At 56.0% G+C, this 23,846-nt stretch overlaps 1 protein-coding gene across 7 annotated transcripts in view; it reads right to left on the bottom strand.

The window, feature by feature from the left end:
* The window catches only part of RIMS3 (regulating synaptic membrane exocytosis 3), a 40,548-nt gene extending 18,361 nt beyond the window's left edge, over positions 1–22,187 (bottom strand). For 2 of the 7 annotated variants that reach the window (XR_002345277.1, XM_021096989.1), the window contains exon 1: positions 21,872–22,187. The gene's annotated coding sequence lies outside the window, so the exon portion shown is untranslated. Of the gene's footprint in view, positions 1–6,015; positions 6,477–19,468; positions 19,579–21,871 lie in introns of those variants that run through there. The other 5 variants (XR_002345278.1, XM_021096993.1, XM_021096991.1 and 2 more) reach the window with 4 other exon arrangements.

Below are 23,846 nucleotides of genomic sequence, written 5' to 3'. Positions count from 1 at the left end.
GGTCTCCTTTCTACACATTAAAAAAGTAACTGAACTCATCTGTAAATACAGTTTTATATCCTAGTATTTTTCATCTGATGTTATAGCAAAAGAATTTCCCAATGGCATTAGCACTTTGTAGAAATGTTTAAATGCCACCATAACGTTCCATTACACGGAGGTGCTAGAACTGACATATAGATCAGTAGAGGTACTCTCAGATCAAGCCCAACCCCCCCCCCGCCCCGTCTTTTAAACAAAAGTGCTACATGATTTTTACCTGCTTATTTCCTTAGGATCGCCCCTTGGAAATGGGGTGACAGGGCTAGGGAGTGTGAAGCCTGCTGTAGCTTCTCCTTCCCTGCTTCCTGATGGAGCACTGGTTTTGTCCAGGTAGCACCCCATCCCTTGTTTTAGAGGCAAATCTTGATTTGTTTAAAAAAAAAATCACTGAGTGGCATTCACCTTGGTAACTCTTACTGGTCCAAGTGTGGGCATATGACGAAACTGGCCTAATCTGTTCCTTAAGCAGAAGATTTGGATTCCAGGCTTACAAGAGAGGTGGGTGTCTCTTCCTCTGTCTCACTCTTCCCTCCCTCCCTTAAGACCCCTCTCTGGAGGAGTTCCCACTGTAGCTCAGCAGTAACAAACCCAATTAGTATACATGAGGACTCAGGTTCAATTCCCAGCCGCGCTCCGTCGGTTAAAGGATGCGGCATTGCTGTGAGCTGTGGTGTAGGTTGCAAATGTGGCTCGGATCCCATGTTGCTGTGGCTGTGCTGTAGGCTGGCGGCTACAGCTCTGATTCAACCCCTAGCCTGGGAACCTCCATATGCCATGGGTGTGGCCCTGAAAGAAGACAGGGAAAAAATAAAAGACCCCTCTCTGGAGAAGTTCCTGTTGTGGTTTATCAGGTTAAGAACCCGACTAGTATCCATGAGGATGCAGGTTCGATCCCTGGCCTCGCTCAGAGGGTTAAGGATTCGGTGTTGCTGTGAGCTACAGCATAGGTCACAGATGTGGCTTGGATCCTGTGTTGCTGTGGCTGTGGCATAGGCTGGCAACTGCAGCTCTGTTTCAACCCCTGGCCTGGGAACTTTCCTATGCTGCAGGTATGGCTGTAAAAGGAAAAAGAAAAAAACAAAACAAAAACCTCTCCTGAGACAAGGTCCAGCCCAGGATGAAGTCAGTACTGCTGAGGGTAGTATGCACAGGGACAAAAGGGACCTCAGGCCACCCTGGAGCCTTCCTTCTCTGGCCTTCCAGTTATGTGAGACTGCGTTTTCCACTGCTTAAGCCAGTTGGAATCAGGGTTCTCTGCTACATCCAAAAGCATCCTACCTAACTGGGGGCGTAAACATTTTTATGATTCTTGGAGCATATTGTCCAATTCCTTTCCAAAGGATGGAAATTTACTCTCTAATGCTGCATTCAACAAATAGTTAAAGGGAATATAGCTAATATTTCATAATAATTATAAATGGAGTATTCCTTTAAAAATTGTGAATTACTGGAGTTCCCATCCTGGCGCAGCACAAACGAATCTGACTAGGAACCATGAGGTTTCGGGTTCAACCCCTGGCCTTACTCAGTGGGTTAAGGATCTGGCATTGCCGTGGGCTATGGTGTAGGTCACAGATGCAGCTCAGATCTGGCATGGCTATGGCTGTGGTGTAGGCCGGCAGCCATAGCTCTGATTTGACCCCTAGCTTGGGAACCTCCATATGCCGCAGGTGCAGCACTTAAAAAAAAAAAAATACTGTACACCCATAACTTACATAATATGTCAACCACACTTCAATTTTTAAAAAGCCATTTCACACACAAAAAAAGTCAACTATGGACTTCCCATTGTGGCACAGCAGAAACAAATCTGACTAGTATCCATGAGGATGCAGGTTCGATCCCTGGCCTTGCTCAGTGGGTTAAAGATCTGGCGTTGCCATGAGCTGTGGTGTAGGTCTCAGATGTGGCTAGGATCCAGCATTGCTGTGGCTGTGGCTGTGGTGCAGGCTGGCAGCTGCAGATCCAATTTGACCCCTAGCCTGGGAACTTCCACATGCCATGGGTGCAGCCCTAAAAAAAAAAAAAGTCAATTATCCCTAAATTGATTAATAGATTCAGTGCAGTCCCAATCAATATTCTAACAGGCTTTCTTATAGAATTTGGCAAGATGATGTCTTAAAATAATCAAAGCAATTACAGTTTTATCTATGCATTTGCTTAAGTTGAGGTGTAACTGACCTATAATATTATGTTAGATCCAGGTACACAACATAGTAATTTGATAGTTCTATACATAACAAAATGATGACAGATGATCCCAAATTTCTTTGTTTTTTTCTTTTCATGGCTGCACTTGCAGCAATATGGAAGTTCCCAGGTTAGGGGTCGAATCAGAGCTGCAGCTGCTGGCCTACACCGCAGCCACTGCAACACCAGATCCAAGCCACATCTGTGACATATGCCACAGTTTGTGGCAGCGCTGGATCCTTAACCCACTGAGTGAGGCCAGGGATCAAGCCCATATCCTCGGAGTTCCTGTCATGGCTCAGTGGTTAACAAGCCGAACTAGCATCCATGAGGACAAGAGTTCGATCCCTGGCCTCACTCAGTGGGTTAAGGATCTGGCGTTGCCTTGAGCTGTGGTATAGGTCGCAGACTCAGCTTGGACCCTGCATTGCTGTGGTGTGGTGTATACCAGCAGCTACAGCTCCGATTCGACCCCTAGCCTGGGAACCTCCATATGCCACGGGAGCGGCCCTAGAAAAGACAAAAACAAACAACAAACAAAACACCCCACATCCTCACGGACGCTATGTCAGGTTCTTAACCCCCTGAGCCACAACGGGAACTCCCAAAGTTTTAACTATTACTTATATTCATGCTAAGGGTCATTTTATTTAATAACATACTTCGGAAAAATATTTTTCTCTGAGTATAAAATTAAGAAAAAGGTGAAGGAAGAAAAAAAAAGCTAAACTCCTAACAACCCAAGGCCAGTACTGAGTGCCAAGGAAACAGTCGTGAGCCAGGCTGACTGTCCCGTCCTCCCAAAGCCTCCAGGCCAGGAGGAGAGACAGTGAGTGACTAGTTAGAGTTGAATATTTAATGAGCGCTGGAGACGAGGACAGAGGATGCCGGGAGTCACTCGGGGGAGAGGGGCAGCAGCTGCCCATGGCTCTCTCTTTTGTGCAGGGGGGGGAATCTCCTGCTGTTGGCCTCTCCAACTTGGCTGAAGGTCCAAGGCTCAGGCAGAGCCTAGGAGAGAGGGGCACCCCAGGCTCCACGTCCGGCCCTTCCCAGCCCGGTCCTGGCCCCCAGCGCTTCGCCCAGAGCAGCTTCCCATTGCAGGGCTCGGGCGCTGTCACCCTGAGGGAATCTGACCATCCAAAAGGTCCCAGAAAGGGGAGGAAGAGGGGGTGGGAAGGGAAGGCACTACTCGGGCGGATGAAGAAGACGGTTCCCAGATGGCGAGAATGGCCTCCTGGGCTCCTGGTCAGCACGGCTCCTGCCGGCCTGGGAAATGAGGGCTGATGGTGGGATGCGCCTTCCTTGCAGCTGTCTGGACTGTTCCTGCGGGCCCTGTGACACGGGCAGAGGCTCGGATTGTGTTTCTCCATCTATCTCCTGTCAGCCTCGTGGCTAATGGAAAGTGCCCCTGGACCCGCGCCTATGAGGACCGCTTCAGTTTCCAGTTCCAGGGCCAGTTGGTGTGTCTTGGTGGGTGTCTGCATGGCCTGTTGGTGGACGGTGGGAGGAGGCTTAGGTACCCTGGACCAGTTACAGCATAAGCCTAATTTACGCCTTACAAGTATTTCTGTCAGGTGGGTGGTTGTTTCCATGTTGCAGGTAAGAAAACAGTCTCAGAGACATCAAGCCCTTGCCCATGCTACTCAGCCAAGAAAGTGGCCAGGCCTGGACCTGAAAACGCCTGTTTCCAGATCTCCTGTTTCTACAAAGAGACAGACGCGCTCAGCAGCCCCCGCTCCTTTAACCAGGGCTCACTCAGATGTGGGGGCCCATCCCTCCTGCTCAGGCTTTGCCCTGTGTCTCCGGGCTCTTTGAGAAAACTGCAAAAAAAGCATCTATGATGAGAAAGCCCCTCCGGCCCGGGTTCCCACAGCTGCCAGGAGCATCTGAGGGGTAGCACAGTGCCACTCAGACTACAGCTGGAGCACCCGGTGTGAAAGGGAAGAACCCTGGAAGCTCAAGAACACTGCTCCCGGGGAGGGGGGGGGGGCGGAGAAGGAAAGAGGGCAGGGGACGAAATTCCTGACCCTGCCAACCCAGGGGCTGTTTCCTCATGAAACAACAAGCAGAGGGTTTGACATCCAGGATTCTGCACCATCCAGAGCCATGTTCTCAGAGTCCCCCTGTGCTGGAGTGGGTTAAGGATCTGGCATTGGCACTGCAGCGGCTCGGGTCACCGCTGTGGCACAGGTGTGACCTGTGGCAACCTCCAGTTGCCATGGACACAGCCCCAGAAAAAAACAAACCAAAACAACCAAAACAAAACAGAGCCATGTTCTCATCTTTAACCACGCAGGAATCACCCAGGGGGCCTGGAGAGCTGATGTTTAGGAGAGCCCAGCGGGGCAGGCCATCCCCAAGGGGACAGAAGCAACCCCAGGGCCTTAGGGTCTGGCCCCTCCTCCCAAGGCCTGGGTAGGGCACCCCAGGCGAGCTCAGGAGCAGAAGGTGGGATTCGAAAGTATGCAGCTTCTTTGTGGGACAGTCTTGGGCTTGGGTTCCCCATCTGTGTGTAAAAGGAAGGGTCACACAAGGTGAGCTCTCAAGTCCTTGCGACTGGAGAGCCGAGATGAACGCACTCGGTGGCGGCAGGCTCAGAATCAAGGCTCTGGGTGCTTCTCTGGCAGCCAGTCTAGTTCAAGGATAGCAAGACCGAGAGCCAGTCAGAACGGACCACCGGCCGCCACGAGGAGGGCGGGGGCCTACTCACAGCAAGCCCACCCCACCCCCTCAAGCCATCAGACCGCAGGGAGGGGAAGGGGCTGCAGGGGGAGACAAAGGCACAATGGGGAGGGGCCCGCAAGACACAGAGCACAGCGCTGGACATGCTGGGGATTCTAAATGATTGCTAAATCAATTTCCACCAGAGTCACTTCAACCACCCCCTGCCTCTGAGCAGGGCTGTCCCTCTCCTAGCCGAAAGGTCCTGGTTCCCGGTGGAAGGAAGCCCTCCCTGGAAGGAAGCCCTCCCACGATCTCCGCGGGTCATGGAAACCTCACTCGCAAGTTCTCCCGGCTGACTCGCATCTATCACTACTGCAGCGTCTATGGCTGCAGCCTGGCCACCGCTCCAGGGAGGAGGGCTACGGGCCCCCCCAACTCCCGCCAAGCCCATGCCAGCAGACCCCTTCCAAGCTCCCCGAGGAAGGAGCCTCGTGTTTTCTTTTTGGTCTTCAGGGTGTGGCCTCTACCTGGGGTCTCAGTACCCTAAGGGCTCCCCCAAACCCTCTCCCGAGTCCTGACAAGAGCAGGACTCTGGGCTCTGCCTGACCACCTTGGTCATCCTGACCACGGGTCTACCAAGCAATGAAGCCCTTTTGAAAGGCAGTGAGGCTCCACGCCCAAGATGCACCCAGCTATCCACACTTTCAACAGAGAGGACCAAGGAATCTGTCCCAGGGTGATGGACTGTTCGGCTGGGAGGGATGGCAAATGACTAAGGCTCTCAGCACCCCTCCCTATCCCCTACCCACGGCAGGCATCACGAATCCATCTCGCTTTCTCCCTGGAGCCAGAGTTAACCTCAGAATCCCTCTTAACATAGTGCAGCTGATGAGAACCAGCTCATGGAGTCAAACCCATTTGCCTCCCTATTCTGACCTGAGCCTTTCATCTTGCAGAGGTGGAAATCAAGGCTCAGCATGGGAAAGAGACACACTCACAGTCACACAGAAAGTTGTGGACAAACCCAGAGCTCTAACCCAAGTCTCCTAACTCCCAGGTCCCACATCACCTGTCAGGTGCTTCCTCCCTACCTCTCACCTCCAAGAAAACCCAACTCACAGAACCGATGAATCTGAGCCTGGTGCTCCCATCACAGGGGGCTGCGCCCCTCCCCAACACCACACCCCTGGGGCATTTACATGGGCCTTCTGTTAACTTCTGAGACACCAGTTGTGAAGAAAGGAGGTGAAGACAAGCAGGGGAGCTCCCGGAAGGAGGCAGTGTGATAAGCGTCTGGAAGGAAAAAGGGAAGCTTCGAGGAAGGGCTTGGAGAAGCATCTGTTCTCCCGGGCTTCCAGTAGCTCTGGAGTAAAAAGGCAGACTTTGGTTGTGTGACCTTGAGCAAAGCATTCAAACTCTCTGAGGCTGTTTCCTCCTTTATAAAACTGTCTAAACTTCTGGGTCCCCTAATCTGCCTTTAAGCCCTTCAGTGCTAAATCGCTGATGCTAAAGCCAAGCGACTCACCCCAGGGCTGACTGCTAAGGAGATCCAGGTCCTATTCTTCCCTCCTCTGTTCTCTCCCTGACCAATGCGGCCTTTGTCCCCCCCCCCCCCCCAGACACTCTGTGGCATGAGCAGAGGAGGGGGGAGGGAGGACCGCCTCCTGACTCCACCTGCCCCCCCCCCCCAGCATGTGACCCTGAGCTGGTCATCAGCTTCTATAACATGAGTCTACTTGCCACCGGACCCAGCCCTGTTCTCCCGGCTGGACTGGGGATCCGATGAGATAATGAGGAACAAGAAAGCACAGCAATTAAAAGCATGAGCTTTGGAAGCAGACAGACTTCGTTCAAAACCTAGATCTGCCGCTTAACAAGCCGGAGGACGCAGGGCAATTTCCTTAACTAACCTTCGGAAGCTACGGCTCCTCATCTCTAAAGTGGGGGTAATAATACCTGCCTTGGGATTCTCAGGTGAAATATTACGAAAATAAGGATTGGTACATATTAAATGCTCAGCTGGGCAGCTGTATTATTACGATTCATATCTCGCCTTGTAAATGGCACTAGCACAGGTGTTAGTGCTTTTTCGTCTGGACGGCACACCAGGTGCAACCACTTCACGGCGGCCTCGGAGGCCAACAGGACCACCTCCTGCGCCAGCCCCAGGGGTTCCACCCAGAGTCCAGGGTAAGCGAGGGATCTAGGTCCCTGCACCTCTCAGGTGAGAGGCTGTCCTCTTCCTTGCCAGCATCTCAACACCCAGCTGCCCCCAACCCCTGCCCTGGTGGATGCCAGGCCTGGCATTTGTGACCCCTGCTGGCTGTAACCTTGATCCAGCACCAGGGCAGCCCTCCACATCACCTGCGCCAATCTGCACCCATGCCAGAGGCCAGACTTAAGCTCAGAATCCCTCTTAACACACTGCTGCTTCACCAGCGGATAAGCACCAGCTCATGAGGTCAAACTGATGTTATCTGCATCCACAAGAGGGGAGGGTTCCCTGGTTTCTAGCCTTCCCCCGCCCCCCCGCCAGGGAGAGACGGGCGGGTGGCAGAGCTGGTGCGTGGTGGGAAAGGATAAGCTGGGCCCAGGGAGCCCCCCAGCTGGAGTGGGGGGGCGCTCTGCCGGCTCCTTTCCCGGTCGTGTTGACGTTTGTCTTCCCCAATCCAGGCTCGCTCGTGCACGCTACACAAAACAGGGAGACACAGCATACAGAACTTCAAATGTGTGATCACACACCATGCAGACCCACACAAATGACAGGCGGTTAAAGACACAATCACATGCAAACACACCCCTAAGAGACTCATCACACGAGTACACAGAGGCAGCTGCAACGACAGCCACAGGCAATCTCTCTCTCTCTCTCTCTCTCTCTCTCACACCACACACACACACACCACACACACTTTGCCCCTGGCCAGCTTGGAGGGGCAGGCAGAGTCTCGCCCCTCACTGGGCAGGGCGGTGGGAAGGGTCTTACCCGCATCGGTGGGTGCTCTTGGCCAGGCACACACGCCAGTTCTGAGCAGGCGCTCATGTGAACTTGTACACAAGCACACTCATACACACTCCCGCCCCCCATCTCACCCTCCGGGCCCCCATCCCCACAGGCTGGACAAAGGAGCTCGTCATGAGGTTCGTGGCCAGGAGATGAGAAGGCTGGCAGGGAGCAGCTGCTGTCACCATGGCTACCAGGCTGACCCACTTCTCCTCCACCCAGCCTGGCCTACCCAGGCCGGACAAGGGGGTACCAACAGCCTTGGGCGGGTGGGGGCCTCTCCCATCACGTGCAGTACAGGGGCGGCCCTCTGACGGTGTGGGAGGGGGTCGGCTGAACACCAGATAGGCTGGGTCCTGATACCGGGGCAACAAGCCCGACGTCTCAGGAGAGCGGGGTGCTGAGAGCGCCGCCCCTGCGGGACACGGCCGGGTCGCCCCCAGCGTCGGGGCCTCTGGCCTCAGGGGCCCACGTGGGCCCTGCACCTGCCTTGGACGAGTCCTCAGACACAGTCCTCACAGCAGGGCAGGGAGTCGGGGGCCCAACCCGTGTCCCCCAGACTCCAAGGACTCAGGACACCCAAGGCTGAGGCAGGCCCCGAGCCCTGTAAGCCCTGTCTCCAGTTTGGAAGGAGGATCCCAAAGGCAAGGCTTGTCCGCGTTGGCCTCAGGGCCGCTCGCTGGGGGCTCAGCCAGGCCGTCCTTCGGAACAGGGGCTGCTGTGTGTCTTCTCGAAGCCCAGGGGGCGCGGGGAGGGGGGGCGGCTCCTGCGGACACGGCCCCGCACCTTCCCTCACGACTGGGCTCAGAGAGGAACCACGCAGCCCCCAGATGGCTCAGCCTTGGGCAGAGAGGCTCTCAGGGCAGAGTGACTCCTCCTGCGTGACAGCTTCCCGCAGCTCCCGGGTCCCTTCAGGAGCAGCCAGAAACCCCTCCCCAGGCCCACAAGCAAAGTGGCCCTGCGCCCACTGGCGCCTCCACACTCGAATGCCTTCGAGTCCTCAAAGGTATCCCCCCGCCTGCCGTCAGTCAGCCTGGAACGCGCTTCTCCGGCCCACACCCACCCTCCCAGCTGAGGACCCCACGTCTGTGTGGTGGCGCTTTTGCAGGCTAACCCCTGCTCATTGCTCAGTCCCCATCGGAATGTCATATGCGCTTCCGTTCCCCTTGCCTGCTCCCCCAGACCCTGTGCTGCCCCCTGCCTGTGATGGGTTGAATTGCCCCCCCCAAAAGAAAGATACGCTGACGCCCCAACCCCTGCTATCTCAGAATGAGACCTTATTTGGAAAGAGGGTCCCTGAAGACGTGATTGGTTACCCAGGTCAGACCGAAGGAGGCGGGTCCCTAATCCAACAGGACGAGTCCTTACAAGAGGACAGCCATGAGAAGACAGAGGTGGCGCGTAAGCCAGTCCATGTGAGGGTGAGGCAGGGATTGAAGCGACACAGCAACAGGCCAAGGACAGCAAGAATTGCCAGCTGTCCCCAGCAGCCAGGAGGCAGCCAAGGAACAGCCTCCGTAGGAAGGAACCAACCTTGCTGACCCCGTGGTGTCAGGCTTCTAGCTTCCAGAGCTGTGAGACAATAGATTTCAGCAGTTTTAGGTTTGTGGTACTTTGTGACAGCTACATCCTAGGACACAAGCACAGTGCTGGTCTTAACTCATCCAGGGCCCCCCCCACCCCACCCCCGGGCCTTGGCTGTGCACTGCTTAAAAATAGGAGCGGTGCCACCTTCTTCATCCTGAATCCTCAGTGCCTGGAACATAGTAGGGCACTGTATTCATTCCTTTGCTGAATGAATGAAGGGTGATCTAAAATAAACATTAAAGTAATGTTATTTATAGCTGGATAGGAGAATTGTGAGTCATTTTTATTTTCTTCGTGTGACATATTGTGTTTTCTAAACTTACTACTTTAGAAACTATTAATGCTCTCATAAAGAAAAACGAACATACATACTTTTCTTTTCAAAACATACATTACAAATAACAGGCGTTTCCACCAATGTGTGCGTTGTGAAGAGGGAGAAGCCCTGCTCTATCGCTGATAATTGTCTTAACCGAGCCATGGAGTCCTCCTCGTGTCGCTAGAGTGCTTTCCAGAGTCGGATTGCAGAGCTTGAGCTCTGGGGCCTCGAGGGGCATAGATTCACGTGGAAGCATCCAGGCCAAGTACACACGCTTCCGGGCCATTTCCATTTCCCCACCCCCGCCCCCCACAGCTCCTGGGATCCGGTCAGATGTGGCAGCTGTCGCCTGACAGGGGCTGCTAGACTTGGCACTTGAGAACCCAGTGGAAAACACCCTGGGGCTGAAGGCCGCTCCCAAGGAGGAGCAAGACGCTGCCCTGAACGGATGCGCTGGCCTGTGCCTTTCAAACTCGGATGTGCACATGGAGCCCCAGGGATCTTTTGAAAGGCAGATCCTGATGCCCTGAGTCACGGGAAGGTGGACCTGAGAGTCTGCATTTCCAAAAAGCTCCCAGGTGATACCCACGTTGCTGGTCTGTGGACCACCTAAAGCGCTGAGAGGTAAAGACGAAATACTCTGGCTGTTCTGCAGAACGAGTGAGCACTCCAGGAGGGGGACACCTGAGAACGCATCATGAAGCAATGCCTCGCAGAGCGCCTCCAAACAGGGGTGGGACTGGGAGAGGTACAAGCGGCAGGAAAGAGGTGGGAACTTACTGGAAAGGTCCAGAGAAAAAGAGTGCTGAGATAGGGGCTGGTGAACAGAACAGCGCCGTTGGAGCAGGAGGCGGATGCCGTTGTGGAAGAGACGGCTGGAAGGGTAGGCTAGGAACAGCCAGTGATGGGCTCGGAATGCAGGGCTAAGAAGCTTGGCTTTAATCCTGACATGGCTCAGATGTAACGTTTTGTAGAGATCAGTCGGGCACAGTGCAGAATCAGAGGAAAGCCTGACAGCAGGAAGAGCAAGCAGTCAGGAGGCAGGTAAGAAGGGCCACACCGCTTCAGACAGTACAGTGGAAGGAGTGCAGGAGTCAGGCGCGGGCTCAAGGGACTGCTGAGAGTTAGCGATGGGACAAAGTTGGAGAAAGGAAATAAAAGCACAGACTCCAACGTGATTGACAGGGAGGGTGGAGAATGACAGGTGCCATCAGCAAAGCCTGAGGTCCCAGAGGGAAAAGTTGGCTTTAGGGGAACATGAGTCCCCATCCCAGATATGAAGAATCTGAGATAACATTGCAACTCCCAGAGGGACGCACTGGGCAGGGAAGCAGATTCCCTGGAGTTCAGGAGAGTGGTGTGTGAGCGGGCAGGATTTCGGTGTGTTCTCGGAGGGAAAAGCAGGGTATGGAAAGGAAGGGAAGAACCTGAGACAGGTACATAGTGAGGAAAGGGCGAGAGGTGACACCACAGTTAGAAGCAGGAGGGAAACAGAATCCGCTAAAGGAAGGAGAACCAACAGGTAAAAGTGGGAGAACCCAGAGAAGACGTCAGGAGTGCACAGGTGGCCAACCCGGACCTCATTCTGTCCTGGAGACCAAGGAGAGGCTGGCACAGCCCAGGATGCAGGCGGGCAAAGGAAGCACAGGCCTAACCAAGAGCCCAGCGTGAATGGAAAGCAGAAGGGGGGCTGGATCCCCTGGGGAGGATCTGGGTTGCAGCAAGATCCCAAGGTGCCTGAGACTCCCAAGCCCTTACTCTAGCTCAGCCCAAGCACAGGAAGAACAGTATCCCCACCTGTAAACACACACACACAGCACTTACACACACTGGCCAAACCCCCAGGGGCAGAGCAGAGAAGCTAAGGGGAGAGGTGTTTGGAGCGAAGCCTTAGTGTGGAGAGCACACAATGTATCATCCAACCAGGACTATTTCCAGAGTGAGCAGAGACACTGCTAACAATCACAGCAGAACCCTGAGTATAAATTTGGGCTGTGCCAGGCAAACCCTGGCCCTGAGGGATGCTGAATCCCCACTTCAGACTCATTTGGTCCCTGTTCTCTTCCTGGATGGGGTGGTGGAACGGACAGACAGGTCGTAGGGACAGGCCAGCTCATCCTCAGAGGCAGCGACCCTGCTGAGGGTGTTGATGGATGAGAAAATCTCTCTCCCTCCCAGCCCTGCCCCAGCCTGAGCGCTGATGCCCCACGGGGAGACGTGGCAGCACCACGGACAGCAGCCAGCCGGACTCCCAGCTCCCTCCCCGCTTGGCTCTTGCTGGGCCAGGGCAGCCACCAGGCCGGATCAATATTTCATGGGGGAAGGGGCTCCTGTTACCAGCCTCGCATCGGGCCAGAAGGCACCGCTGCACAGCGCCCGCCACCCACCCTGGGGACCCTTCTTGGGAAGCCAGCACGCCCTCGCCCCCATTCAGACCCTGCCCTCAATGTGCCCCGAATTCCCCACACATGGCCCTGCACTCTTTCCAGAGCACAAAGCCCTAAGTGCATGCCGCGCACCTGCATGCAGCCACCCGGACACCTGATCTACAAAGACGATGACGTACGCAAAATACACACCTCACCCAGCGTACAAGTCACCTAGACGCACAGCACACGCACACCCCATAGGACACACAGATACACGTGCACATCACACACCTGACACTGTGCCACACCCGCCCAAACTCACAGGGCACAGAGCGTCCCCCACACCGACCCTCAGACACATCACTCACAAGTATATTCACCGCGGACACACATGCACACCACAGCGTGCACACGCGTACATATAAATTCTCTCTTACACACACACACACACACACGCACACGTGAGTGCGCACACACAGCATGCCTTCACAACAGGTAAAAGTGGGAGACCAAGGAGAGGCTGGCACAGCCCAGGATGCAGGCGGGCAAAGGAAGCACAGGCCTAACCAAGAGCCCAGCGTGAATGGACACACACCATGGACAGACAAGCACAGACCCTACACCACCCAGGCCACCCTCCTTCCTGGAGCCCAGGCCTGTCCTTCCGCTGTGGATGCAGGACTGGTGAGGGGCAGACAGGACGTCCCTCCTGCCCACCTGGCCCTGGTCTTGGGCCCTCTGGATAAATTCTGTGTGTCCTCTGAGGCCTCCTGGGGTCGCTGCCCAACCTCCAGGGGCAGGCAGTTGGCGGCACAAAGAGGTGGCAGGGGGGTGAGCAAAGAGCACAGGACCTTTGAGACCCCAAAGCCTCCTGGCTTCGCTGTCCTTGGGCTCCGGGCTCTGGGGCATGAGGCTCCAGGGACAGCTCCACCCTCACCCGTGGCTCCCATAGCCTCCGCGCTCCCTGAACGCCGGCCTCTGGGGGCTCTGAGGCCCATGTCATGCATGGAGACCTGGAGGATGTGGAGTCTGCAGCTCCTGCTTCCCCTAGGAGTGTCCAAGCCCTGCCTCAGACATCCTACCCCGTCTGGACACCCCAACTCCAAGAGCCCCCCCCAACAAGCTGGAGGACAGCGGCCCACATTCTCCCATCTACAGGACAATAACGGCGGGCCTCTCTGAAAGAAACCCAAGTCGGGGCACGAGGCAAAGAGAGGGGAGCAGGCTGGCACAGCAGAAAGAGACCCCCAGTTCTCCAGGGAGGTGGAGGGACTTAAGGAGAGGCCAGGTCCACATCCTTGCTATCTTCGTGCAGCTCCCCAGTTCTGCATCGTCCTCGCGACACCGTGTCCGCAGTGATTTCTGCCCAGTCTCCACACACCTGTGCGGCCCAACATTCATGCTCTTGAAATGGACGCTTCTAACTTAAACACCTTTATTTTAAATAGAAACTTTGTGTTACCACTATAAATGGAAAGCCAGTACCACTTTTAAGATTAGAAAATACCAGTAAAATAAACACAGTGAAAACAAAGCTATATTATTAAATTTAAGGGACACGGAGCTGCCAATCAAGACCTCTGTTTAAAAGGAAGGGCGGCAAGTGTTGGAAAGTTGTTACAGACACATCGGCACGCGCTGGCACTTTCTCTCTGAGACAACCTTGGACTTGACAGAGTGGAAAGGGAACCAACTTTCTCACGGTGTGAACCTGTGTCATGTAGTGACAGGTCCATGAGCCCCTGAAAGTCATCTCGGGTCTCTGAGGTTACCACGCCCACATTGGGAAGGAAGCTCTCGGCTTGCCCGCCTCCTGTGGGAGCTTGGGTGGCACTGGGGCCAGCGGGTGCCCTGTTGCCACATTCGATTCTGGTAATAATAATCCTCAGAAATCGCTCAATGCTCTCCTATTTACAGTTGTCCTACACCCACCACCTGATGTGAGCCCCGCAGCAGAAATGACCAGGCCCGTTTCTGAATGAGAAAACGGGCTCTGAGACGCTAAGAGGCTCGCCCAGGATCACACGGCTGCACAGGCAGGTCCAGGAGGAGGAGACCCTCAACTCCAGGCGGATGCCTTCTCTACTCTAGTTGAACCATCTTGCTCATAGTTGGCAGCCCTGGCTCTGTGCTGGCCTCGGGCTGGGCGGTGGGGCAGAGAGAGGAAGGGAATCTGGTTTCTGCCCCTGAGGCCCTCAGGGGCCTCCAAAGCCCACTGGCAAGGAAGTAAGTAGCTGAAGTTAAGAACTTTTCCTCTGGGGAGTTCCTGCTGTGGCTCAGCGGTGATGAGCCCAACTTAGCAACCATGAGGACGCAGGCCGGATCCTGGCCTCACTCGGTGGGTTAAGCATTGCTATGGCTTAGCTGTAGCTGTAGCTCTCCCGACTCCTAGCCTGGGAACTTCCATTTGCCTCATGTGCAGTGCCCCCCCACACATACACAAAAAAAGCAAAAATAAAAAAAGAACTTTTCCTCTGGAGTCACACTGCTGTGTGTCCCTGGGCTGTAAATGTCATGTCTCTGAACCTCAGTTTCCCTGTCTCTAAAATGTGGATAATAATAGCACCCATCGGAGTTCCCATCGTGGCTCAGGGGAAATGAATCTGACTAGGATCCTCCTGAGGATGCAGGCTTGATCCCTGACCTCGCTCCGTGGGTTAAAGATCTGGCATTGCCGTGAGCTGTGGTGTACGTCGCAGACGTGGCTCGGATCCGAGTTGCTGTGGCTGTGGCGGAGGCCGGCAGCTGTAGCTCCTATTCGACCCCTAGCCTGGGAACCTCCCTATGCCAAGGGTACGGCCCTAAAAAGGAAAAGAAAAAAAAAAATACACGTGGATGGTGTCTGACACAGAGTAAGTGCTCAGAAAACCGCTCATCACCAAGGAAGCACAGGGAATAGAACGGAGGGAACTAAGGAAGGACAGGTGTGGGGAAGGAGCGGGGGCATCCCGGGAGCTGCACTGAGGAGAGGAAATGAGTTGAGTCTTAGAAGAGGAACATGATTTTGGCAAAGAGAACTGTCCTGACTGCTCTTGCCCTCCTCCTCCCCCTCTCTCCACTCCATAGAGAGGTGAGAAAATCAGGGTCTCATCTCCCTAAATCTGCACTCAGGTCTCTGAATGACATTTGCCAGGCCCTTCAGCGCCTGCCCTGAGCACTGCTGCCCCAGCAAAAGACTCCCCTTGAAATCACAATGCCGGGTCTGTTTTCTCCAGGTGCTGTCCAGATGGAAGGCGGGGGCCAGGTCCACCTGGCTCTGCAAGAATTATAGCAGATGTCTTTTGAAGTACTTGCCCAGATGATAAACAAGAGCCATGACTGCATGTCTGACTTTGTGATCCTTCCTCGCAGGCTGCAGCTGATTGGACCAGGATGGGCAGCTGAACCCCTCAGAGCCAATCAGATCCTTTCCTAGAAGTTTGGACGTGGATCTGCCATGCCCTGGGTTCTACCTCTGAACATGGCTGGCACTAGGGACACGATACAGGAACCATGGGTGGTCCAGTGACTGGAAAAGCAAGAGAAAGCCCAGTCTGTGGAGACAGAAAGGTGGAGGCAACCAAAAAGGCACAGAGAGTGCCTGCTTCAGTTTCTCCTGGGCTTCAGGTCCCGCCTCCCAGAAGCTAACGATTTTCCTGCTCCTTAGTTCCCAGGAATCCCTTGTGTCCTCGTAATAAACCCTTCTTTACTAGTGAGGCTGGCTTGAGTGGGTTTCTGTATATAAGCAAAGACCTAATTAAAGACAGGGGAGAAGCCGGGAGCTGGAGACGCAAAGATGAACAAACCTGTGTCTGCACCGGAAGACCTCAGCTTAACGGGAGACAAGGAGGAAAAGATGCAGAGTCTGCATGGATGGGGATGAGGGAGGGAGGTTAACGCTGCCCAGGGGGGACCAGGAGGGGTCCTCAGGGGCTTCGCAGCAAAGGCAGCAGCTGAACTGGTTTTGAAGACTGAAGGATGTTCTCCAGGAAGACAGAGCAGGGGTGACGAGGCATTATAGGCGGAGGGAACAGCAAGGGTAGACGCACAGAGGCACAAAACAGCCTAATGCATTAGAGGAATGGGAGTTCAAAGGGTGGGGTGGCAGCGAGCAGGGGAGATGAGGCTGGAGAGGCTGTCCGTCCGTCCGTCGGGAGCAGATCATAAGGGCTTTGAATCCCATGCTAAGAAGCCGAGGCCTTTCCTGTCCGCAGTGGGGAGCCATTGAAGTATTTTAAGTAGCAGGGGGTGACAGGGTCAGTTCTGAGCTTTAGAAAGATCGCTCTGGGGCTGAACAGAGACGGGGTTGGAGAAGGCAGGCCTGGAAGCGGGGAGGCTAGCTAAGATGCTGCAGCAGTGATTCATCCTCCCCTTTCATCCACAGAACAGCTCACTGTCCACCTACTATGTGCTGAGGCCAAATGAGATTCCTGACCCCGTGGCATCCATGGTCTAACAAGAAAGAGACAAAGAGAAGCAAGCCAAGCATGTTGAGTGTGGCGAGGAAGTACGAGGTCCCACAGAGGCATGGTGTTTAGTTTCCAGTTTAGGCTTCTCTGCAAAAATGACGCTGGTGCGGGTATCTATCTGAAGGAGAGAGGAAAGGAGGGGGAGGGTGTTCCAGGATGAAAGTCCAACAGCCGAGGGAGAGGGAGAATGCACAGAAGATCCAAAAAGGTAGCTTGGCTTTTATTCCAAGAAGCCTTGGAAGGGTCTTGAGCAGGGAAATGACACAATCAAACGTTTATCTTTAGACGAGATCACGCTGACTACAGCACGAAACACGAAAGGAAGCGGGGCAAGAACAGAAACGTAAGGAGACCACTGGGGAGGCTGTCACAGTGGTCCAGGGAGAGCTGATGCTGGTCTGGAGGGGCAGGGGGGTGGGCGGGCGGGAGACGACTGATGAACTCAGGAGAGATGTTCAGGAGAACCAACCGGACTTGCTAAGTAAGGACTAGCTGTGGAGTGCGGGGAGGGAAGGAGAGGGAGGTGTCCAGGAGAACTTCCAGCTTTCCAGCTTGAGCGAGTGGGTGGATGGTGGTGGCAGAGAAGAGCTAGGGACACTGGAGGCAGAGCAGGTGCCAGCAGGCGGAGCTGGGACCTAGTTTGGACCCGAGGCTGATCATGAGACATCTAAATGTGGTCCAGGAAGGAAGGAGTCAGACCAGCAGGTCTTGAGCCCAGAAGAGATGTTAATGCCAAGTACTGAGATTACCTGCGAGTGGGGGGAGAGTGGGCCACGCAGTGCAAAGCGGGGGGGGGGGGGGGCTCTGAGGAATAATGGTAGCAGCAGGGCCCGGGGGCAGATGGCCAGGCGCACTGAGCTTGGAAAATCAGGACTGAGAAATCGAAAAGCTACTTCTCTCAGCCCTGGGAGGCAGCGGGCTTTGGCTCCACCTCTGCTGGTCGAGTACCACACCTGGGCTCAGGCGCCTCCCAGGTGAAACAGCTCTTCCTCCACCTTACACCTCCTTGCTCCTCGGCAAACTCAAGTTATCCTTGGACCTGGCTGGGGGATGCCTCGTCCTAGTGAAGACGTCCCAGGTCCAGGCATGCACACTCTCTCCCGTTCAACAGCCGGGGTTTCCATCCCAGCTCTGCCACTTGATGGCTGTGTGGCTTTGAACCCGAAACCCACTTGCCTCATCTAAACGAGGGAAATAATAATCGGGCCTACCCCGCAGGGCTGTTGGAAGAGGAGCATGAGAGGCATTTAGCAGAGACCCTAGCGCACAGGGCGCAGTAAATAAATGTTTACTGTTCTTAACATCCCTCCCACCTGGGGACGGTGGGTCGTGCCCTCCACCTTCTACCTCCTCCATCCTGGCACCATCTGCAGGTCTGTGAAGTGCCCTGTCTCTTCCTAGCCCAGCCCAATCTGTGGGGCTATATAACATGCAGGGCCCAGGGCTAAATGAAAAGGCAGGACCCTTTGTTCAGAATTATGAATAATTTCAAAGTGGGGACAGGCAAACATTAAACCAAGTGCGGGGTCCGTCTGGGAGCAGGTCGCACAGCATCTTGGATCCAGCCCTGCCCCACCCGCGGCCAGCCCTGCGCCTGGGCCTGGCCGGGGCAGGGGTCAGCGCCCCCCTGCAAGAAAGTTAAAACGCCAACTGACACTGTGATGGGGTGTTTTGATTTCCACCTGGGATTTCATTTTATCCTTGACACAGAGAGATAACATCACCGCCTTTTATAGCCCAGGATATTAAGTGCAGACCTAGGTGTGCTTCATCAGAGGCTGCGCACCTCAGGAACCGCAGCGCTGGGAGATGAATCTCGGCCTGCCTGGCGCCCCAGCCCCGCCTCCCGCCCTCCCGCCCTCCGGCTCCCTGGGGAGAACCTGCGCCCAGGGGATGAACTTGGTGAACAAGGCCAGAGAGAGAAAGCTGGAGGGCCTGGGATGAGCCACATAAACAACCCACTCCCTGGGCACCGGGGCTGCTGCGCAGGGAAGGGGTACGAGAGGGCAAAAGGTCACTCCCGAAAAGGCTCTGCCTGACAGCCAGAGACCCGAGGCCACACCATCCGGAAATCAGACCCTCCCTCCTCTGCTTCAAACCTTTAAGAGCTGCTATTGGTTTCGGGATGATTCCCAAGTCTTTGGTATCCTGCTGGATAGACCAGGGAGGTCTGGCCTGGCTGCACTGGCTCCTGCCCGCGCTCTCCCCGCTGCTGCCAACCCCCCCATACACACACACACACACACACACACACACACGCCAAGCCTGTCCCGACATCGCCAAGGCCTCAGCACACTCGGCTCCCCTCTTCGTTGCCCCCTCAACTCCTCGTCACTCCAGCCTCCCTGAATCCTCTCAGCACATGCCGCATGTGTCATTACCTGCCCTGGGCCTTCTCTGTGGAGGCAGGGGCTGCCTGACACACAGCTTGAACATCAGGTGTCTGAGCACCTCGTCCTGCAACGGAGGCAGGAGGGCCCTGCACGCCTCCTCTCTCCACCCCCACCTCCCAGCCCTTCTGTCCTTACCCGAGTGTCCTGAACGCAAGCTGTGACCTGCCCAGATGTGCAAAGAGAAAAGAATCATCACACAGCCTGCTCCCTCGACCTGCCGGTCCTGGCTGGGTTCTGCACATCCGATTATGACACTAATCCCCCGAGTACCTGCCAGGTAGGGGTGGGGCAGTATGGGTGTAAATTATTCCTCCTTTCCAGAGGAGTCTGAGACCTGAGGTGGTAACAGAGGCTGGAAGTGGAGGATGAGGGATTTGAACCCAGGTCTGTCTGGTGCCCAAGAACCTGGAATCCTCTAGGCTGCTGTGACTCACTGTTCCCAGCCAGCTCACCTCCAACGGGAGAGCAGTGGTTTCTAGCCCATGCCCTCGGCTCACACACAGCCCAAGCAGCACAGCTCCTCTGTCGGCTCAGCAAAACACCAGTGCAGGAGACAGCTCCGCTGTGGGCAAGAGACCAGCGCAGAAGTCACCCCTCCCTGGGTCAACAAAATGCCAGTCCCAGGGCAGCCAAACCCTAATAGGGGAGACACTCCGACTGTCAGCAAAATGCTGCTACAGGAGGCATCCCTTGCACCCCAGGTCGGCAGAGGGCCAGTGTGAGACATTTCCCTACATATACCCCCCTCTGCATGTCATAGGTGTGCACAGAGTCCTCCAAGGTGGAGCTCCCGGGTGGGCTGGGGAGGCTATGGGGCGGGGCTGCTGCTGCTGCTGCCTGCGGGAGAAGGCTGCAACCTGGGAGTGGGGCAGGCTCGGGTGAGAGTTCTCACATGGCACTAATGAAATCAACCACCAGGCTGCCCCTTCTTCCCCAGGGACCCTCCAGGCTCCAGCTGATGCAATGCCCGGGCCGGATAATTGTTTTTTCCCTCCTTAAAGGGCCAGCTGCTGTTGCAGCTGCAGGCATCACCCAGACCCCTGGCAGACCCCCCAGAGCTCAGTACCCGGTTAGGAACAGGGCGAGCCCAGAAAGTAGCAGCTCAGCCCTGAGCTCCACAGAGTAAAATCCAATTATGTCCGGAGACCAGAGGTGTCTGTGAGCACAAGGGGGGAGGGAGAGAGAAGAGCTCAGGCAGAGACAGTGCCCAGCACCCTGAGCCCGCATGCCCCGAGGGAAGGGACCTTGGGCCCTGCTGGGTCCTCAGCTCCTTGGCACAGGGGTTGCTCAGGAGTTCAGCAGTTACCTACGGAGCTCCCCTGAGGGCCAGCCACTGGGCTAAGCAGCCCAAATCCACCATTTCGTTTACTCCTCCCAGCAGACCTAGAAGGTGGGTCTGCTTTTGTGAAGGAGGCTCAGAGAGGGGAAGTGACTTCCTCAATAGCGCATAGCTAGAAAGTGGCAGAGCCTGGGTTTGAAGCCAAGTTTCCCTCACTCTGGCTTCAAACCCTGCAGAGGGTTGGGAAGGTATCAAACCCCAGAGCTGGAGGTCCCTAAGCCGGGTGGCTGGCACAGAGGGCAGGGAAGGGGTCTGTGGGCCCTAAACAGGCTCTGAAGGGCATGGAGCATGGACCAGGACCCCTTCCCCCGCCCCCCTCACTCCCACCAGAGATGCCCCGTGAGGCTGCCCACATGCCCCCAGGGACAGTTGGCAGCTGCCTGATTACAGGCTAATTGGTGGCTGGCAGCAACTGTGGGGCTGGGTAGTTAACCCCTTGGTGACCAGGCCTAGCCCTGAAAGGCCCTCTCCCCATCACTCCAGGCCCCAATCTCAAGGATCCTAGACTTAAGAAGTCATCACGGGCAGAAGACAGGACCAAAGGGACAGCAGCCTTTCTTTCCAGACTTAGACAACACCCCTGCGGCGGGGTGGGGGTGGGGGGTAAGCACGGACATTCGCCGGCCTCCCCCACCTCACAGGGCCACATCCAAACAGCCCCCAGGTGGCAGAGGCCAGTGCCCCTGTTCTCTGGCCTCGGTATGGTGTTGCCCACGCCATTCGCGACCTCAGGAGCTACCGGCCTTCTCCGGCTTTCCAGGCCCGGCGGACGGGGAAGAAACCCACTCCTCGGGAATGAGTTATCCAGAGAAGGTGATGAGGACAGGGGTCCAGGCAGCTTAGGGGCCAGCAGGCGAAGACAATCTCGCCTTGAATGAGACGGGCCCAGGTGGCCCACCAAGAGTCATACTAAGCCACCCTGAACCCTGGACTCCCCACCATGGATTGATCAATGGCCTTTCTCAGCTTCATAGAGCACCCCTCCCCCAATCCTAGGGCTGGAGGGGGCATCATCCCTTTTCTTGGGTGGGTGGGTGGCAACACAGCGGTATCTCATTGGGAAAAAAGAGTGGCCAGCTTCTCAGCCAGGGCGCAGGCAGGAGAGAGAAAGGCAGGCTGGCTTCCAGCTCTCTTTCCAGGAGGGATTTTTAGCACTTTCCAAAAATGCCACGGAAGGCAACGCTGTTGAAGACCAGGGAGGGCCCCCAGTGCTTTGAGCATCAGTAAAGAACTCAAGACTCCGGGGCCTCTACTCCATTTTCCGGGCTTCCCCAAACACCTAAGGTTCCCTTCTCATACCTTAGCCCCCCCCACCCCCGAGTGGCATCACACACACACACACACACACACAGTGCTCCTCCCCTGAGCCCCCGTACCCCAGCCCCAGCCCCCGGCACACTCAGATCCCTACGTGGCGCCTCACGACCAGAGACCCCTCCCCCGCCCCGTGGTCCCCCAGACCTCCGCAGCCCCCTCCTCACGTCCACTCCCAGGCGAGCAAGGCCTGCAGACTTACCCAGAGGTGGGCCTGGGGTCCAGACAGGGAGGGGTCTCCGCTGGCCGAGGCGGCTCCGCAAGGCGGGGCAGGTGTTGCCCCGGGACCCGCCCCGCGGATCCGGAGGTAGGCGCGGCCCAGTCCCAGGCGGGTGGCGGACTCCGAGGGGCAGGGGCGCGGGGCGGGGACGGGCGGCGAGAGAGGCTCACGGGGGCATCGCCCGCCACCGAGCCGGGCAGCTCAGCTCCGCCAGCCTGCGCTGCCGGCTCCGCAGCCGCCACCGTTCTCAGCCGCCGCCGGGTGCAAAGCCCGAGACCCGGCTGGCGGGAGGCGAAGAGGGAGGCGGGGCCTGGTGGGGGCGGGGCCTCGGGAGCGGGCGGGGCCAGCGGAGGGGCGGGGCCATCTGGGGCGGGAGAGCGGAGGAGGTGGGCGGGGCCTAAGGGAACCTGGGGAGTACGGGTTTGCCAGGTTGGGGCGACCTGTGCTAATAAGGCCTGGAAGGCGCAGGGTGGGGAGGACGCCCCGAGCCTCTCCACTGTCCCCAAAACGCTCCTGCTCATGGTTGGCCCCGCTCCCCACCTCCACCACTGTCTGCTCTTCCTTCTCTCTGGGGAACCTCCCAGGACCTCCCTGGCAACACAGTAGCCCTGTCACACCCTGTACCAGATCCAGGAATGTCATGATGACAGCAGGGGACATGTCCTACAAACATCAAGTCCAAGGGTTCCCTGATGGCCTAGTGGTTAAGGACTCGGCTTTGTCACTGCCGTGGCTCGAGTTGGATCCCTGGCCCACGGAACTTCCGCATGCTGCAGAAGCGGCCAAAAAAGGAAAAGAAAAAATCAAGTCCAGTTTACAGAGGAGAAAAGATTGGCCCCAGTGCCTGCTGTGAAGAAAAACACTTTGCAATGTCGCTTGCAGACAGAGGGCAAGGGAGTAGGCTAACCTCCCCTCGTCCCCTTTTCTCCTAGAGCAGGGGTTTTCAACCTGGGGTGATTTTTGCCGCCCCCACCCTAACATTTGACAGTGTCTGGAGACGTCTTTGGTTTTCACAACTGGGGTTTGCCCTGGCATCTACTTAGAAGAGATGAGGGTTGCTGCTAGAGAGTCCCCAATGCACAGGACAGCCCCAAATGTCACTACTGCCAAGACTGAGAAGCCCTGCTCTAGGATGCAGCATCCGTCTAAATGCTTCCACCTGGGCTCCCTGCGGCCGGGGCTTGAGGAGGCACCGAGTGAAATCTCCCCCGGGGTCACGCTGCCCCCATCGTGCTGCCCTCGGCCTCGCTCAGCTGATCATTTCCGCTTCGGGACTCCAGTGTTCTCAATTCCACTCCTTCATGGAGGGAACAACGTGACTACCGTTTGCCTTCCTGACTGTTTGCTGAAGTCAGGCAAAAGGAGCCGTCTCCCTACTCAGGGCATGGATGGGGAGTGGAAGGGTGTGGGGGGAGGAGGCAAATGATGGGGATTATTTAAGTAAAAAATCGAGCCTCCTGAGGAGAACCAGCTGTATCTTCAACACACCCCTCCCCCGAACTCATCCCTTCTCACCTTCTCAGTTGTTAAACTGAGACCCAACAATTGGGAGAGCCTGGAGCTGGGGCTCACAGCTGGCCAAGTGGCGAAGGGACTCACAATTTTATGCACTTAGTAACTAAACTTTTGTCATCATCCAACCTACATCAGGCCTAAAACTAAGAGCTGTGCTGTAGAACACTTGCTCTGCAGCAGCAAAGGGGATTAGACTGGGGAGCAGGGGACAAGACGGAGGCCAGGGAAGTGGCCAGAATGGTGGTGGAGGTGAAGGATGGGGAGAGCAGAGACTGACGGTGTGGAGGGGAAGGAAGGAATCGAGATTGCTCTGTGCTCCTCCCCTGTACCCCATCACAGAGACCCGTACACCAGAGGATCCCTTTGGAAGCATGGTTCCTTTGCGCATCTCTGGAAAACGTGGAATTTCCCTCTGCAGAAATGTGCAGATGTGTCCTTTGCA

This window comes from Sus scrofa, chromosome 6, assembly GCF_000003025.6.
Source record: "Sus scrofa isolate TJ Tabasco breed Duroc chromosome 6, Sscrofa11.1, whole genome shotgun sequence".
In the NCBI taxonomy this organism is placed as follows: Eukaryota; Metazoa; Chordata; class Mammalia; order Artiodactyla; family Suidae; genus Sus; species Sus scrofa.
Note: the sequence above shows the minus strand (reverse complement) of the source record. Positions and strands in the feature narration are given on the sequence as shown.